Source organism: Kogia breviceps, chromosome 13 (genome assembly GCF_026419965.1).
Source record: "Kogia breviceps isolate mKogBre1 chromosome 13, mKogBre1 haplotype 1, whole genome shotgun sequence".
In the NCBI taxonomy this organism is placed as follows: domain Eukaryota; kingdom Metazoa; phylum Chordata; class Mammalia; order Artiodactyla; family Physeteridae; genus Kogia; species Kogia breviceps.
Genome location: NC_081322.1, coordinates 9,854,392 through 9,874,356, shown reverse-complemented (window position 1 = coordinate 9,874,356; position 19,965 = coordinate 9,854,392). Strand labels below are relative to the sequence as shown.

The following is a 19,965-nucleotide window of genomic DNA, read 5'->3' as shown; positions in this document are numbered from 1 at the left end:
TACGGCTTCCCCGGTGCCACCACCTGAGACCTTCTGTGATGGACCACAGTCATCTGTATAGATTCACTAGTGTCTGCTCGGGGGCTGGGACAGGTTTATTTAGTTCACTGCCTGCTGGCCGAGACCCTCCCTCTAGCTTTCTCCTAGACTTAGGAGAAGCCAAAGCAGAACAAAACAAAATAAAACCAAAAGCAAAACCAACCAAAAAAAAAAAAACCAAACAAAAACCAAAACAAAACAGAAGCTGGTATAAGGGATTGTTTGAAGAAGCATGTCTTTGGCATCTGGACCAATTTCCCCTTCCTTCCTCCTGTATCAATATTTACAGCATGGCAAAAGGCAAACTCATTAAAATGAAGCCCCTGGGCTTCCCTGGTGGCGCAGTGGTTGAGAGTCCGCCTGCCGATGCAGGGGACACAGGTTCGTGCCCCAGTCCGGGAAGATCCCACATGCCGCGGAGCAGCTGGGCCCATGAGCCGTGGCCGCTGAGCCTGAGCGTCCGGAGCCTGTGCTCCACAACGGCAAAGGCCACAATAGTGAGAGGCCCACGTACCGCAAAAAAAATAAAATAAAATAAAATAAAATAAAATAAAATGAAGCCCCTGAGGCCTGTGATATCCTGGATTATCTAACACGGGTAGACCACACACGCACAGTGCATCCTGAGGCGTTGAACGTATTTGAGGGAGTTAACTTTCTCAGAACACCAGGGTTTCAGTTTCTATAAATAACCCAAAGGAAGGTGGATCCTATTACAAACACCAGGAAAAAAGCATATTTTTAAAAATGTTTAAAATTAGAGCTGTTTTGCTTTTGTTTCCACACAGAACCTACATTCTCAGAACCATTTAGTATAATCTGGACTCTCATTCCTGCAAGGGCCACGAAAGTTGGGACCATGGGACTTGACCCCGGAGCAAGAAAAGGGAAAGGGAGCTGAGGGAACCGTATTAACGTGACATATCCAGACTTGAGATTATTGGGTAGTCACATTGCCTACACAGTATTAATAAAACATACAAAATAAACGAAAGTTCTGATAATTCTGAAGTGAGTCAGTGTATCAGTTCAGGCCCGCCTTGATGCCTCAGTAATTGCCAGCTTTGACAAGGCAGGGCGGAGGGGGCTGGGTGGTGCTTCACCCCTGATTCCAACGGGGCATCTAATCAGTTTGGGTGTTTTTAACCACGAGACGATCTATCATCGTACTTCTGCATCTCCTTCTGAGGATGCGGGAATTCCTTCAGAGACCATTTCCTTGGGTGTTGTTCAGCGTCAGAAAGCTGAATGCTCCTCACATGTGATTCTGCAATAACTGTCATCGATGCTGAGAAAAGCTGTACAGCACGAAGTAGAAGATGCAACCCGAGAACCAGTGTTGAAAGAAAAAGGAACTACATTATGGTCATGGAAATAAAACTCTGCCTTTGTATCATTTTTTTAAGATTTCACATATCAGCGATATCACATGGCATTTGTCTTTCACTGTCTGACTTACTTCACTTAGTATGATCATCTCTAGGTCCATCCATGTTGCTGCAAATATTTCGTTCTTTTTTATGGCTGGGTAATATTCCACTGTATATATGGACCACATCTTCTTTATCCATTCATCTGTCAATGGACATTTAGGTTGCTTCCCTGTCTTGGCTACTGTAAACAGTGCTGCAGTGAACATTGGGGTGCATGTGTCTTTTTAGAATGAGAGTTTCCTCTGGATATATGCCCAGAGTGGGATCCTTGGATTATACGGTAACTCTATTTTTAGAGTTATTTACAGAACACACTCCTATATATAAAATACATAACCCCAAAAGACCTGCTGTATAGCACAGAGCACAGGAAACTCTTCTCAATACCTTGTAATAACCTATAAGGTAAAAGAATCTAAAAAAGCATATATATATATATACATATATATGTGTATATATGTAACGGAATCACTTTGCTGGACACCTGAAACTAACACAACATTGTAAATCAACTAGACTCCAATAAAAAATAATTTAAAAAAAATAAAAATAAAAACAAAACCTCTGCCTCCCTACATGGGCTCTGGGAATATTTGAAGCCAGACGAAAGGGAGAAGCAATATCCGAGCCAGGGTCCAGACCTCCATGCCTCTAACCCAGATCATCCCGAGGCCTCGTTACAAACAGAGGAGCCACCAGCATGCTGTGAAAACCTACGTCCCGTCCTCTGGTGCCTCCCTTCACCCAGAGGAAGTGAAGGGTCTTCCCTTCACCCAGAGGAAATGCCAGCTGCTTACGACGCAGCCTGCCCCAGCCCAGCCCCCCCTCTGCCTCCCAGGGCTTCCCAGCCACGCCAGCTTGCTGGCCCTCCCTCCCCCTCAGGCCTGCTCCCCGCCATCCCTCCACCACGTCCGCCCTTTGGGACGTGTCCCCTAAACTCCCGCCTCCTCCCTCGATGTCCACCCTCGCAGCCAAGCCTTCCCCGACTTCCCCATCTATACTTTAAGAAGCAGGGAATCAACAGTAACGAATTTCACTCTGCGGGGCTACAATGTTTTCAGTTATGCCTCTGGGTCTACCCCGAAGAGGAGTACAGGGTCATACAATTTAAGGAGAAGGAAAAGGACTGGATTCTTCTGTAGAATGACAAGGTGACTTTCTGGCCCACTCCACTAAATAGCTTCCAGGTCAGCTAAACTCTAAATATTTACTGATTTCCAGTTCTACAGGACTTGGTAACCACTGAGTGCGTCAGAGAGCATGGGATCCCGGTTTTAAGTTTTGGATGCTCATTGGAGGAAATTAAATACTCAAGAGAAATAACCCAAAAAGGTATAGAATAAGGTTTTACTCATCATTGAAGTATAGCAAAGCATTCTCTGCAATATTGACCAGATAGATGGTTGAGCTGAAGTTAGATGATGCTTAACTTGATGGATGATCGCAGTGACAAAAACTGCAAGATTTTCTGTCCACATTCTATTGAATTAAATGTAATTCAAGTTTAAAGCACCCTGATATTATGCAAAGTTTTTCGTAGGTCATGCAATATTATGAAGAGTAAAATGGACTGTTTCTAGCTTTGTGTGCACTGTGATTAATGAAAGCTGATTATGACACATTTTTAGCCTCTAAATATAACATAAGATGGTAAGTTTTAAAATAGACTTGATTATTCCTAGGCAGTGGCTGGTGAGGGTAGAAGATGTCTGGAGTTGATTAAATAGTGGTCAGGGTTCTAGGTCACAGGGGAAAGATACAGAGTCAATATACATTTGGATAAATTAAAAATTATTCTGATATTCTCTGGAATTTTAGCTTCTACATTTGCAAAACCATGTGAACAATCTACTTTATGATCCCCCTTTCATGGGTAAAAAAGAACTTGTTATTTACAACACCTGTTGTATTATTTAGACGATCATTAAATCTTAAATGCATATTAACAATGTATTTTAATTAAAGGATGAAAACAGATGTCACCATTAGCAAATATAATGGGGAGGAAATTACATCTTGTCACTTGTCTTGAAATGCACTCCAGAATGGCTTAGAAAATACGGTACCAAATGATGGCTGACTAATTCTGTATACTGTGCAAGTAGAATCTGGGAAGCTTGTATTGATATTTCCCTGCTTTTAAAAAATGGAAAAAAAGGAAGCCTTTTTGGAATAAATGTCTTTGTCCTCAGATATTGAATTTAGGCTCTAAAAGTAGGGTATTTGCTGGTGCTGCTTTTAAAAATCTGAACTCAACCTAGTTACTTTATTTTATTATTCTAAATCCTACTTACATATTGTAATCCATTAAAAAATAATGTTAGATGTCACAGAACAGAAACAGATGCTTTATCTGATTTGTGTTCACTATTTTCTCTGTACTTTATAAAAAGAGACCGTATTTCATGGAGTACTTACTAGTTTCCATACCTCCGTAAGTACTCTACACGTAGTAGCTGTTTTAATTCTCACAACCTCATAAGTAGGTAGGCGTTATCAACCCCATTTCGTAGATGAAAATGTGAGGTCTTAGACTGGTAAATAACTTGCCAGGCCACAGAGTTGATACAAGAAAGAGCCCAGGAAAGCTTTGTACCTAGGAATCTGGCCCCAGGAAACCTGGGCTCTGTCTCTGCTGTTTCCTCAGGTACTGGCCCACACCCATGTGTGTGAAATTCAGAACCAGAGAAATATGTTGATGTCCTCACTTCCTGGGGAAAGAGGCAGGTAATCCATTTCCCTTCCAGACCCAGAGGAGGGTTGCCATGACTCCATCACACCCTTTCTAGGGATGAGACTGAATGTCTGACCAGATAAGACAGGAGAGTTACTGGCGGCCAAACAGAGACCTGATAGCTGGGGTGGGTAACCTCTAACCTTGACCATTGGAAGGACTTGTTCACAGAGGCACTCATGAGGTGTCTGCAAATTAGAGCATGTTGCCTGTCTCACTTATTTCTGTGGCTCTCTTGTTTCTAGGAAACAAAGAAGTTTACAGAGTTTTGTGGAGTCATTAACATTTTAAAGGAATTATTCTGATCGCATATTACACGTATAAGGTAGTATATGTCCAAGTTACATTGAAAGGTTCCCCTTAGCCACCATACCCCAGATCATATTTTATCATTCAAAAGAACAAGCAGCAAAACTTGGTTAACTCACTAATAAGAAGGATAAATTCAGTGTGCATAAATTTATCAGATATTAAAAGCCAAAGGGAAAATGACTTTTGACATGTTAGGAGTTTTCTATGTATCATTCATCCAGTCACCATTTCAGAGTGTTGAGGAAGCTTGAGACCCAGACAATCTACATCTCTCAGTTCCAATAGCCCTAATGATAATCGTCCTTTTTAAAATATCAGATTTTAGGATCTCCTTTCTCTTTTTCTGTTTGTGTGAATTAGCAGTGAACATTTTTTAAAATGCTGAAAAAGATTTCAGACGAAATTATGTGCTTCCCCCAGTGGCTAAATGAGTAAGTAACCTGTTTATCAAAGTATAAAAATGATTCTCTCTTGGGCACAGTTTTCAGTTTTAGGCCTCTGGTATATCTCAAGTGTTAGAAAGCAGTGATATTATCCCATCATTTAGAAAGAATAGTTCTAGGCCCTAAGACACAAGCTTCTACACACGCAGGGACTCAACATTCAGGAGCCACAGGGAGGGTGTTTCTTGGGAGATGAAGTGGAACAAAAATTTTAACATGTGCAAGGGGCCGTCTGTGTCCTGAGATGCTCACTTGATGCTTACTCAGGAGTGGCTTCCTGTGGTAAAGTGAAAACGGAATTAAAAATAAATGCTTGGGGCTTCCCTGGTGGCGCAGTGGTTGAGAGTCCACCTGCCGATGCAGGGGACGCGGGTTCGTGCCCCGGTCCGGGAGGATCCCACGTGCTGCGGAGCAGCTGGGCCCGTGAGCCATGGCCGCTGAGCCTGCGCGTCCGGAGCCTGTGCTCCGCAACGGGAGAGGCCGCAGCAGTGAGAGGCCCGCCTACCGCAAAAAAATAAAATAAAATAAAATAAATAAATAAATGCTTGACTGAAGTAACAAGCTATAAAACACTCACAGCTAATCATCAGCTCTGCTCTTATTTCTCCTAAGTGTCATCTCTCTGTGCTTTCAGAACCCTGTGGGATGCTGATTGGCTGAACTACATTTTTAACAGTGCTAAATGGAGGACAAACAAACAAAACAAAACAAAACAAACAAGGAAGAAAAATATATGACAAAACCCTTAATGCATAATTTCTGTAAGGGCATGTGGATTTAGGGTCCTCCACAAGAGCAGAAGTTGCAACATTTTATACATTTCTCTTTTGTTCTTTTCCAGCTACCTCTGAAAACACATTTTTTTTCTAATAAGTTATACCTCCTGCTGATGGGTCTAGTTTGATTTTAACACATTCAATATTTTCAAGAAAAACAGTTTCAACAACTAAGAATTAAATGTATTGATCAAAATAAAAATCTTTAGTGCCATCTGCTGGACATTTGCAATAAGTAAAAAGTATACTCATTTTCAAGACTCAGTATGGTCTTAAACACAAACTAAAAAATATTTTTTTCACCTGTAGTAATATTTTAAATTACTCAACAATATCTGGGGTAAATTTCTGAATTACTGAAATGTTTAGAATAGGCATAGTATTATATATATATAAATGTATTATAGATTCATTTTGTGTATATATTATTACAACCTTTCTTTGAGAGTAAAGTTTTTTACAGACTTTATTTTGTAGAGCAGTTTTAGGCCGCCAGCAAAATCGAGGGGCAGGCCCTATCATCAACATCCCCCATCCCCGCCAGGTGCATCTGTTACGAGTGATGCCCTACAATGACACATCAGTACCACCCAGAGTCCGCAGCTTACCTTAGGGTTCACCCTTGGTGTTGTTCATTCTATGCGTTTGACCAAATGTATAATGAGATGTATCCACCGCTATAATATCGTGCAGAGCAGTTTGACTGCCCTAGAAATCCTCTGTGCTCCACTGAGTTATCCCTCTCTCCCCGCAACCCCTACTCTGATTAGTTTTAAAACCTACAAATCCTAATATGTACGTATCCGTGATTCATAGAATTGTAAGTTTTTGTTTGGTTGGTTTTTGTTTTTGCGGTATGCGGGCCTCTCACTGCGGTGGCCTCTCCATTGCGGAGCACAGGCTCCGGACGCGCAGGCTTAGCGGCCACGGTTCACGGGCCCAGCCGCTCTGTGGCACGTGGGATCTTCCCGGACCGGGGCACGAACCCGCGTCCCCTGCATCGGCAGGCGGACTCTCAACCACTGCGCCACCAGGGAAGCCTGGAGGAGGGAGGATCAGATCATGTAGGGCCTGGCTGGCCTCAGCTTTTCCACTGGGCATTTTTTTTTTTTTTTTTTTTCGGTACGCGGGCCTCTCACCGCTGTGGCCTCTCCCGTTGCGGAGCACAGGCTCCGGACGCGCAGGCTCAGCGGCCATGGCTCACGGGCCCAGCCGCTCCGCGGCATGTGGGATCTTCCCGGACCGGGGCACGAACCCGCGTCCCCTGCATCGGCAGGCGGACGCTCAACCACTGTGCCACCAGAGAAGCCCAGAATTGTTAAGTTTTAAACAATGGTGGATATCACATTAAATTATATAACGTAATAGTTACATTTGCAGCATATCTTCACACAAGCAGTCCTCCAAATTTTGCATTTATAATTAAAATTTAATTATGTGATGAAGTTTATTTTTAACAAGGGATATGAAGGATGAAGGATGTATTAAAAAAATGCCTTCATTTTCTAATTTAACCTTAATGTAGGGATCTCTACTATATTATAGTCCTCAGATAATCTACACCAAGATCACCTGGGTTGACAATTTAAAAGTCAGGTTCCTGGGATTTATCCCACACCTACGGACTCAGAAGCACCTGAGGTTAAGGTGCATTTTAATAAGCCCATTAGATAATTTTGATACCTACTTTGTTTGAGAACACCAAGGAAACGTCCCTCACAAATCAATAACTTCCCATTCCTTCAGCCATATTCAAATAGGTATCTGAAGATAGGAAGGTATAGTGGAAAGTTGGAAATACAGGACCTAATTATCACAACCCAGTTTTACGACCTTATGTAAGTAACTTAAAGTAGGGGGCCTAGGTTTTCCCATTTATAAAATGAGATCTTTGTCCCCAGAGATCTTCAAAGTCCCTCCCGTGTCTCTATTTTCCTAAATCTCAATATTTCCATTTAAAACCAGGTTTTAGAATCTTTCCTTTATCTTTTCTCACTCTGAAAATGGGGTTCCAATGATTCCAAAGTTGTAAACCCCAAGTCCTAGCAAAGAAGCAAGGGGCTTGGTTCAAATCTGTACAGCCGGATTTCTTTCTTTAGGGGGGGCGTGCCACGTGGCTGGGGGGGGGATCTTAGTTCCCCGACCAGGGAAAGAACCAGGGTCCTGCAATGAAAGCCTGGAGTCCTAACCACTTGACCACCAGGGAATTCCCCACACCTGGATTTCTTAAACGTCAGGAACCATTCACAAGGGTTGAAAAAGAAAACAAAGGTGAAATGTAGGATAATTCAAACTTGTATCAAAAGAAAGCTAACATGATCGTATAGAGAATTAGCATATTGTAGTCCTACAGATCAGTGAAAAATTAACCTAAGTAAATTTAGATTAAGTTATTGATAAATTAAAGGTTTATGATACTTGATAGGGGTTCAAGTTGAAAAAGACAGTTCAAGGCTGGAAGGAAAATACACTGCTGTGAAAGTAATCTCTCTTGAATTATATGAATTTGCAGTTGTAATCATTTCCTTTTGAAGAAAGGAAATACATATGCCAAACACCTGTAAACAGCTTGCTACATTATATATGTTTAATATAATCTGAAAACTTTGCAAAAATACATTTACACATTTTAACCAAGACTAGTTGTTCCTCTAAGTAACAAAAAAAATGCTTAATTTAGTCAAGAATAATAGCAAATCATAAACCTTTCTTAATTTTGTGAATAGAGTCTAGAAGTTTACATTTTGTTAAAATAAATCGTTTTATTTTCATGATCAAATTACATTACAATTTTTTTTCAGATTTTAGCATGACATCTTTTTCTAATTGAAGTATAGTTGATTTACAATACTATATTTATGTTTATTTATATGCTATTTCAGGGAAACAGCATAGTGATTCAATATTTTTATAGATTATGTTCCATTTAAAGTTATTACCAAATAGTGGCTATATTTCCCTGTGCTTCACAATATATCCTTGTAGGTTATTAATTTTATACATTGTAGTTTGTATCTCTTAATCTCCTATTCCTATCCTGACCCTCCCCCATTCCTCTCCCCACTGGTAACCACTAGTTTGTTCTCTATATCTGTGAGCCTCTTTCTGTTTTGTTATATTCACTAATTTGTTTTTTTTATTTAAATTCCACATATAAGTTATATCATACACTATTTGTCTTTGTCTGACTTATTTCATTAAGGATAATACTCCCTAGGTCTATATTCCTTGTTGCAAATGACAGAATTTCATTCTTTTTTTATGACTAATATTCCATTAGATAGATAGGTGATAGATAGATAGGTAGGTAGGTAGGTAGGTAGGTAGATAGATAGATAGATAGATAGATAGATAGAAAGATGTGATATATATCACTTCTTATTTATCCATTCATCTCTTGATGGACTTAGGTTGCTTCCATATCTTGGCTATTCTCAATAGTGCTGGTATGAACATTGGGGTGCGTGTATCTTTTCAAATTAGTGGTGTTTTTGTGTTTTTCAGGTATGTATACCGAGGAGTGGGATTGCTGAATAGTGTGGTAGCTTTATTTTTAGTTTTTTGGGAAACCTCCCTACTGTTTTCCACAGTGGCTGCACCAACTTACATTCCTACCAACAGTGTACATTAGGCTTTGAAGAGAAAAAAATAATCTCTAATGTAGGGAGGATGATCTCCATATACAAAAGAAAAGAACCATTTTGTGCACCATTTATCATTTATCTGCATCATTTATCTGCATCATTTATCTTTACCAAAAGAACCATTTATCAAAAAGCCTTAACTAAAGTAATAAATTAAGTGAAACTCGTATCTTCTTATGTTGTTTTATGTTGTTTTCTTTGTACCCCCAGGGACTCGAGCAGTGCCTGTTGTACAGTTGCAGCTCAATAAATGTTTGTTGAATTGCTGTTTATAAGATTCGACTGTGTTTGGTAACTAGGGAGAAAATCTGATGCAATGGTAGGTCTAAGGTATATGAGGAGGGTTTGTGAGAGATGCTGATAGATAATGGAGAACAAGGAGAATCATCTTGGATCCCAGGATGAGGAATGAACTACCTTAGAAATGACATTTTAGCAGCCGATTGATGTGATTCTTTCAGTTTATTAGACAGTATGAAAGATGAACCAGAGTGAGGGAACCCATTGGCCAGAGCCTAGTTAAAACGTCGATGAAATAATGCAAGCTAAGGATAATGAAGGCCTGCATCACAGGTGGTAGATTGGGCTGTGCCTCTCATCAGCACAGAGGGAAGGTTTTTTTTGTGTTTGATTGTACGTGTGTCTTGTATCTGAGTCTGAGGTTTACCTTGATTTGTGGTCTTGCAATTTGTTTACTAGATGAAAAGGACTGGACAGACACAAATACAGATATGTGTATGTGAGTTTCTTAGGGGACAGCATCTATCAAAAGAAATTTCCTGATGGAGGCGAACTGCTTCCTATAGTGGGCATTAGGGGCGCTCAGTGTTTCGGGGGGAGAGGGAGAGGGAATGAATGGAGGTGAATGAGAATTCCTAGACTCAGCTATTGCTCCCTTCAGGTGCAGTGGAAGAAATGAAGACATTTGACCTAAATCAGAGGATTGTAAATAACGTGGGACACTGGCCCTCACAACCTCTGTTCCAGACTCCTTCCAGGGAGTATGATGAAGAAGCCAGAAACCTAACAACTAAATTCCATGGATTCTCTTGCAGCTGGACCCCTTGATGTGATTTAGGATCCCCTAGTCCGATGTACAGGCCTGAGAATTGAACTGCACCTGAGTTAATGGAGGGCCACGCGGCATCTGGGCGTTGACCTTGCTGGTCTCTTTAGCGGCTCAGTGTGACTGTAGTGGTGGAGTCCAGACAAGAGCATCTCAGCCGAGGAGGTGGGGCTCCAGCCATTTGGACACTGGCTTTCTGATTCTCCAGCAGCTGTCCCCAACCTTTCTGGCACCGGGGACTGGCTTCACGGAAGACGGTTTTCCACAGACGGAGGTGGGGCATGGCTCAGGTGCTTATGCCAGCAGTGGGCAGTGGCAGATGAAGGAAGCTTCACCTGGAACTCACACGCCACTCACCTCCTGCTGTGCGGCCCGGGACCCCTGTTCTTACAGCTTCCTGGCTGAGGAACTGTCAGTAGCTGGTTTTATGCTTTTGTTTTGGAGAGCATTCCTGGAGGTCAGACCCAGAACCCACTTCTATCCCCCTTCCAGCAGTTCTGTAGCGCCAAATTCTATTACTTAACCGTTTTGCTTAAAAGACTGCGATGTTTTTTTTTATTTTCAACTCAATTCTGACACAAGGGACCGTTCTTTCTAAGCATTTTTTTTTTTTTTTTTTAAATTAGTCACCACTAGAGTGCACTGGAATTTTACTGCCCCTCTGTTACAGAGTAGAATCAGAGACAGTTTCACGAAAAAGGGGACAATTGTGTTTTGGGACCAAGAAACCATTTTTTAACTGCACCTGTGTTTTGACTTCATGGTCAGTTATGTATAATTGTCAGGCTGTCATTCACTAAAACGTACACAGTGTACGCCTGTTTGCTGATACACAAAGACTCGAAAAGGCGATTTGGTTTCAACTACATTTCTGAGATATTTGGGAGCATTCGTAATTACTTTATTATTATCTTAGCCTGCTTTCCTATTTCTTTGCTTAAGTACTTATATTAATACCACCATGAGCCAGATTTTTATTATTTCAGAGAATAGTTCAAGTTCCAACTCATCTAGGAAAATGTTTTTGACCAGCTAAGCCAAATAAATCTCCCTGATCCTTTCACCCAGAATTATTATTTTCTAAAACACAATTTCTTTCTGTTCTTTATATATGTTGCCGTAAACTGCTAATTTATGTTTACATATAACTTACCTTCTAAGCACAGTGTATATACCTTGGAGTCAAGAAGTGTGCTTTAGAGTTGAGGTTAGTGTGAGTTTTTCAACAATAGAGTTTGCTGTCAAAAATTTCTAAAACAGGGCTTCCCTGGTGGCGCAGTGGTTGAGAGTCCGCCTGCCGATGCAGGGGACACGGGTTCGTGCCCCGGTCCGGGAAGATCCCATGTGCCGCGGAGCGGCTGGGCCCGTGAGCCGTGGCCGCTGAGCCTGCGCGTCCGGAGCCTGTGCTCTGCAACGGGAGAGGCCACAACGGTGACCCTCCCGTACATACCCCAGGTCTTTGGAGGCACTTAAACGATCCAGCCTTCTCAGAAGAACTCTCCTTGTTTTAACCTCTCCATCACTATTAGCATGGGCCCTTGATCGTACCTTGTTGTGTGTGTTCTGTGCCAAGGTCGGGAAAGGAAGTATAGACCATGCTTGCTTTTCTCAGTACCCTTGTATGTACGTCCCAAAGCAGTTCTCCATCTCAGGTGCTACATGCAAACTGCTCTGGTCTCTGCCCCTCCCTTCCTCTTGGGGAAAGCCCTCACCTTCCTTCGGGACCTGTAACTTTGGCTTTTGAAACTTCAAAGCACTGGTTCCCATCCCTTCCTACTGCAGAAAGACGTAGCCTAGACTTCACCAAGGAGAGCCGGGAAGAAAGGTGGGATTTTGGTCCTCTAGCTTCTGACCACTTTGGGGATGGAGGAGGGAGAAACACAAAACAGAAGTAAATGAGGCGCCGTGTAAATTACAGAGATTCCTCTTTATGCCCCCATCACCAGTCACTCGGCATCTATCTGTGTCCCCCATTTATAGTAAGTGATCAACAAATACGCATTAACTGGTAAGGATGTTCTTAATAGCTTCCCGCTTAAATGATTTATTTTGCATTATAGGATTATATATATATATATATTTTTTTTTTTTTGAAAAATTTTTAGCTACACCAAGTGGCTTGCAGGATCTTTGTTGCCTGACCAGGGATTGAACCAGCACCCTTGGCAGTGAGAGCACAGAGTCCTAACCACTGGACCACCAGGGAATTCCCAGGATGATATTTATATTTTAGATGTATAGAGAATGATATTTAGTTCTATAGGCATTCATCTTTATTTTCTTCAAATATGTGCCATTAACCAGCCAAACAACTTGTTTACAACTGGAATCTTGGAGTTTCTTGAATTGAGTACACAGATATTAAAATAATACAATGATTGTTACCTAGTGAAACAATGGAAAAAAAATCACATACATGAAGAAAACCAAGGTTTCTATATCAATGCTTTTCTTCTGATAGCATTGCATATTTTAGAATGCTCTCCATTTTCTTTGCAGAAAATTTAACTCAGAGATTTGTGATCATATATTTTGTCAACCTTGCTAATCAATAGGAATATCTTGTTAATTCTAAAATTGAAATGTACAGATAAGTTTCACAAAAAGATTCTACATTTGCAGTCCTGCATTTACTGTAATACCATATAGTCAAACATGAATTTCCATGCATTATTCATAATAGAACACTGTCACATATTAGGTATGGATGAAAGCATTAAAACATCAGATACAAAAAATAAATATACTATTTATGGTTTCAGTACCAGGATCCTGATTCCAAAAGCAAATTTTATTATGAGGACAACGTCTTGACAGTGAGTGATATCGCAGTGATGTGAGGGGAATACAGGTTGAGAAAAGGGCATGAAGGTTGGTTTTTAAAGAGATCGTTTAGTAGAGCACTGCACCGGGTTATGGAATAAGTAGATTTTGAAGAAGTGGGTGCTATGAAGGCTGCCCCTCCCTCCCTCCCTGCCTTCCCTCCTGCTTTTCTTTCATAATTTCTGCCGGTAAAAAGGAGGAGTGCACTGGGAAATAAGTCAGAGAGGTTGACGGGGACTTGGGTTGGGCTTTGTCTTTCATTGAAGAATAAGGGAGTCCTGTCTATAGGTAGAGGAAGAAGCCCAGGAAGAAAGAGGTGTGAGCATGTAACATGAGTTCTGTGCTGAGAAACACATATCCAAACCAGTCATATGAACATGGCCCATTGCTGGAACCAAGAAAGAATTTTAAATGCACACAAGAAGGGGGTACAGATGCGTCCAGACCACCAAGACGTGGCATCCAGGAGGCTGTGAGTCCTGGCCAGGTCTGGAGTGATGCCTGTGGGAGGAGGCACCTGGGTACATCCTTCTGGGAGGAGAGCTCTGTCCCCCGGTGGCTCTCGTCCTTAGGAACTACTCTGTGGGCTGGATTTCCCCCCACTTTTGGTGAGACTGGAAGAGAACGCCCCTCTAAGGCATCCCATGGAGAAAGGGAGAGCCGGAGACCTCACTCTCAGACCCCAGTCAAGAAGCCTCATCTCACCAACCCTCTTGCTGTGGCCTCTGGGGAAAGAGTCATTGCTTCCCGTGCATCTCGCATGGCCTGGGAGACCCCACGGTCTAAGTTGTACCAGCACTTAGCGGACCATCACTGAGTTCCCAAGTCACCAGAATAACTTTTTGAGTCTTTCAGAAGGGCCCAGTCCCTTGAAGTCGATTTTGGGAATAAATACCATAGAGGAGCTGAGAAATGAGGGCAAGTAGAATTGAGCGGGACTATAGCATCTGTAAAAGCGTCATGACTGAGCTCATTGGCAGACCTTTTGCTTTTCCGTAGTCAGCTTTTTTCACATACCATCAATTAGCCACGATCGAAAATGGACATTTCCTCCCCGTGAGCGCTTTCCTGAGTCCAGAAACACTTTCATTTGCAAGTTGAATCTGCATTTATTCTCATGCTTTGTGTGAGCTCAATATAAGATCTGAAGTATGTGAAATTATTTATGTATTTCATTTTTTAAATTTTTATACAATTTTTAAAGGTTACACTCCATTTACGGTTCTTACTAAATATTGGCTATATTCCCCATGTTGTACAGTACATCTTTCCAGCCCATCTTACACCCAAGAGTTTGTACTTCCTACTACCCCTCCCCTGAATTTCCCCTCCCCCCGCCACTGGTATCCACTAGTTTGCTCTCTATATCTGTGAGTCTGCTTCTCTTATGTTATACTCACTAGTTTGTAGTATTTCTTAGATTCCACATATAAGTGATATCATACATTATTTGTCTTTTTCTGTCCGACTTATTTTATTTTATTTTATTGGCCACACCACGCAGCTTGTGGGATGGTAGTTCCCTGACCAGGGATGAAACCCAGGCCCTGGCAGTGAAAGTGCCGAGTCCTAACCACTGGACCACCAGGGAATTCCTGTCTGATTTATTTCACTTAGCATAATGTCCTCCAAGTCCATCCATGTTGCTGCTGCAAATGGCAAAATTTCTTTCTTATGGCAGAGTAATATTCCATTGTATATACGCCACATCTTCTTTATCCATTCATCTGTTGATGGATGTGCAGCTTTCTTCCATGTCTTGGCAACTGTAAATAATGCTGCTATGAACACTGAGGTGCATGTATCTTTTCAAATTAGTGTTTTTTTGTTTTTTTTCAAATATATACCCAGAAGTGCCATTGCCAAATCATATGGTAGCTCTATTTTTTAGTTTTTTGAGAAACCTCCACACTGTTTTCCACAGTGGCTGCACCAATTTACATTCCCACCAAAAGTGTACAAGGGTTCCCTTTTCTCCACATCCTCTTCAGCATTTCTTTTTTTTTTTTTTTTTTTTTTTTTTTTTTTTTTTTTTTTTTTTTTTGCGGTATGCGGGCCTCTCACTGTTGCGGCCTCTCCCGTTGCGGAGCACAGGCTCCGGACGCGCAGGCCCAGCGGCCATGGCTCACAGGCTCAGTTGCTCCGCGGCATGTGGGATCCTCCCGGACCAGGGCACGAACCCGTGTCTCCTGCATCCGCAGGCGGACCCCCAACCACTGCGCCACCAGGGAAGCCCTCTTCAGCATTTCTTATTTGTGTTCTTTATGATGATGGCCATTCTGACAGGTGTGAGGTGATATCTCATTGTGGTTCTGATTTGCATTTCCCTGATGATTAGTGATGTTGAGAACCTTTTCGTGTACCTGTTGGCCACCTGTATGTCTTCTCTGGAAAAATGTCTATTCAGATCTTCTGCCCATTGTTTAATCGGGTTGTTTAGGTTGTTGAGTTGTATTAGCTGTTTATATATGTTGGATATTAACCCCTTATCAGTCATATCATTTGCAAATATTTTCTCCCATTCAGTAGCTTGTCTTTGCATTTTGTTGATGGTTTCCTTTGCTTTGCAAAACCTTTTAAGTATAATTAGGTCCCATTTGTTTATTTTTGCTTTTATTTCCTTTACTTTAGGAGATGGATCCAAAAAATAATGCTTTGATTTATGTCAAAGAGTGTTCTGCCTACATTTTCCTCTAGGTGTTTTATAGTATCTGGTCTTACATTTAGGTCTCTAAGCCATTTTGAGTTCGTTTTTTTTTATATGGTGTTAGAAAATGTCCTAATTTCATTCTTTTACTAAAGTATGCAAATTTAGAATGATACATTCAGGTAGAAAATAAAGCAAAGCCCCAAACAAAATTAGTTTCAATAAAACAGGAATAATAATACTGTCTACTTCATAAAGTCATTATGTGGTTAAACATATGCATTTCTTCTTAAAATTAGGTTCCATAAATGATCAACTCCTCTGTAGATTTTAATCCTGTCAAATACATTCACTTTTTCAATTCTTTAATAGCAGTCATTTGTTAGCCAGTGATACCTAATAAGATAGAACTAAATTTTTCCTTCTTTATAATATAAAATATTTCATACATATAGGAGTATTATGTAACATATATATATAAAGCATGAAGAAAAAGAACAAAACACACATCATACATTCACCATGCAGCTTAAGAAATAAAACATTTCTATTACTTTTGAGGCCCACAGCTGGAAAAATTTCGTATCTCCATGAAAAAATATTTATTTGTTGAGTACATTTATTGTTCAGTATGTTTGCTGCACTCAACAAGTTAAAACAAGTTTAGTTTACTGGACAGATGTATACATATACATATAGAAACTTGTTCATTGTGTTGTTCAAATCTCCCTATCATTATTTATTTTTGATCTGTCTGACCTGTCAACCACACACAGAGAGGTGTGTAAAAATATCCTACCCTGATGGTAGATTTCTATGTCCTAATAGTTTTATCAACGTTTTGGCTTTTTATGTTATTATATACAATCAAGTTTAGAATTGTCACATACAACATGAAATGAACACTTCTTTAATAGTAACACCCTCTTTATCTCAAGTAATGCTTTTTTTTTTTCCTAGAAGATGTTGGGGGTAGGAGTTTATTAATTTATTTATTTTTGCTGTGCTGGGTCTTCGTTTCTGGGCGAGGGCTTTCTCTAGTTGTGGCAAGCGGGGGCCACTCTTCATCACGGTGCGCGGGCCTCTCACTATCGCGGCCTCTCTTGCTGCGGAGCACAGGCTCCAGACGTGCAGGCTCAGCGGCCATGGCTCACGGGCCCAGCCGCTCCGCGGCACGTGGGATCCTCCCAGACCAGGGCTCGAACCCGTGTCCCCTGCATTGGCAGGCGGATTCTCAACCACTGCGCCACCAGGGAAGCCCCTCAAGTAATGCTTTTTGCCTTACGTATTACACCAGTTTTGTTTTGCTGTCGTTGCTGTTTTGTTATTGTTACTCTTTCCCTGGTATATATTTTTCCATCATTTTATTTAAAACATTCTGTGCTTTTATAGTTTGGGTATTTCTCTTCTAAACCTCATTTAGCTGAATTTTTTAAGTCTAACATGATGAACTTTGTCTTTTCATAATGCTGCAGTCCATTACACTTACTGTGACTCCTGATATGTTGGATTATTTCTGCCATCATATGCTCTATTTCTAATTGTCTGTTTGTTTGTTTCAATTCTTATCTTCTTTGGATTGACTTTTTTTCTCGTTCCGTGTTTTTCTATCTCCCGATTTGGATGTTATACACTGTACTTCAATTATTTTTGGCGGCTGCCTAACTGGAATTTTTATTTTCCGTCACATGTACAAAAGTTAAAACTGAAGTTCTTGCTCACAGAGCCTCCGTCCATGTCCCCAGGGCAGCTGTCAGCTTCAGAGCTATGTCATCTCGGAATTACTGCTCCCGTTTCATATTTCTCCTTTGAGGAACTCTATACTCTCTCCTCAGCTCAAACATGAATTAAAAGTTATCTTTTTAAATATTTTATCCAGCATTTCTAGCATTTTTGGCAGTAAGATTTTCCAGGATATTTAGTCTTCAGTATAAACGCATTTGTTTTTGTTTTTTCTCGACGGACTAAAAAACATATTTATATATATATGACTTTTCCATTATTCAGCAAAGATGTATCAGCTACTACTAAGGGGATGTATGTTTTTACTAGCTGGCTGAACTGTGCATTTCTAACGCTATTTACTGTTTGGTAGAAGAGGAGTGTCATGTACAGAAACAGTAATAATATATGGTAGAAATAATACTAAATAGCCTGTGAGGGACCAGAGGAAACGCTATGAGATTGCATTAGAGAAAGGTTTCATCTCAGTGCTCAGTGCCTTGCACAAATATATTGTACAAAGGTTTCCTGAAACAGATGCCTTTGGATTGGACCCTACAGGATGGATAAAAGTCCTTTATGTTTGAATTTTTAAAAGTCAGAAAGACTTTGATTTTCAAGCTGTTATGCCTTAGTATAAATCATATACTAAATCAGGAGTTGACAACCAGGTGCACGGGCTAAAGCTGGCCTACCATCTTTCTTTGTAAATAAAGTTTTATTGGGACACAGCCATGCTTACAATTTACATATTGTCTGTGCTACTTTCCTGCTACACCAGTACAACTGAGTAGTTGCCAACCGATATTGCCTGGCCCACAAAGTCTGAAACGTTTACAAACTGGCCTTTTACCATAAAGTTTGTCAGCACCCAAACTAAAATATGTTCTGTATCATTATACGTTTATACGGAAGCTTTTTCTTTAGCCTAGCTTTCTCCTTCTCATTTATATATATATATATATATATATATATATATATATATATATATAATTTAAATATGTTTGACTTGGTGGTTCTCACAATAAATATTTATTCATGCACTCCCTGTCTGCTCAGCGTTTTGGAATGGGTCAAACAGCTCTTCAATAAATTGATCAGATATTCTTGCATGCGTTAAATAAAATATCACAATATCCTCTCTGAACTGAAATTAGCTGGCCTTTAAACTGGGAAGGGTTTCAGATTCTAAACTACTTTATGTGCTAGTGCAACTATGTTTGCTTGAATTATGAGAATTAAAATAGAAAAAAAGTGTCAGTTGGCAAAGAAGGAAAGGGATTTCAGAATTTTTAAAGTAATCATTAAAGTTCTGCTCAAAAGCTGTTGATGTTAAAAAGGAAAATATAATGAAATCCCAGTACTTCAAACACTGCAGGGGCTTCCCTGGTGGCGCAGTGGTTGAGAGTCCGCCTGCCGATGCAGGGGACGCGGGTTCGTGCCCCGGTCCGGGAAGATCCCACATGCCGCAGAGCGGCTGGGCCCGTGAGCCATGGCCGCTGAGCCTGCGTGTCCGGAGCCTGTGCTCTGCAACGGGAGAGGCCACAACAGTGAGAGGCCCGCCTACCGCAAAAAAAAAAAAAAAAACACTGCAGCGCTTGGACTTCACTTATTGGATGCAATTTCCAGGGAGTCCCACCCAGTTCCCCACAGTTATAGATGTGGAGCATCACGTTAACTGCCTTAACTGACAATAGCATGTGTGTTCTCTGACCCTGGGGGAACTCCCATCCAGCAAATGAGCTTAGATACACAGATACATCTGCTTAGACTTTTCCCACGAGTTTTTCTTTTGGTGTAAGAGCCAATGCCTGTTAGGCCTGGGACCATTTTCTTAGTTCTCATCAACAAAACGAAGGCTTCCTTTCTCTGGGGAATCACCGGCTGTCACAGTGCTCTGTACAGGACATGGAACCGTTTCTGTTTGCAGCAGTTTGAGAGAGAGGGGTTTGGACTGATGAGGAGCGGAGGAAACCTCAGTCATATTAAGTGTGAATGTTCTTGGGGAAATTCTTTGCCTCAACAAATGTAGTTGCCCGAAGTCCAGCAGTTATCAATAAAGAGTAATAGCAACTCTCATACATATGACCTGGGAGAGATCAAGCAAAACTGGGGCATGTAAAAGTCTGAATATTTGCAAGGTATGGTTTAGAACTTGGGATGGGACAGATCTAAGCTAGCTCAACTGTAACATATATATACACACACACACACATATCGGTATATACATAGAAACAGTCCAGTCTGTGTACTGTGTGGAATACTTGATGCCCCACAAATGTCTCCAGGAATGGAAGTGAAGGAAGATACTTCGTGGAAGACAGCT

General features: G+C 41.0%; 1 protein-coding gene across 41 annotated transcripts in view; it reads left to right on the top strand.

Moving 5' to 3' along the window:
• Positions 1–19,965, top strand: part of RIMS1 (regulating synaptic membrane exocytosis 1) — a 471,679-nt gene that overhangs the window by 172,531 nt on the left and 279,183 nt on the right. The window lies entirely within an intron of this gene.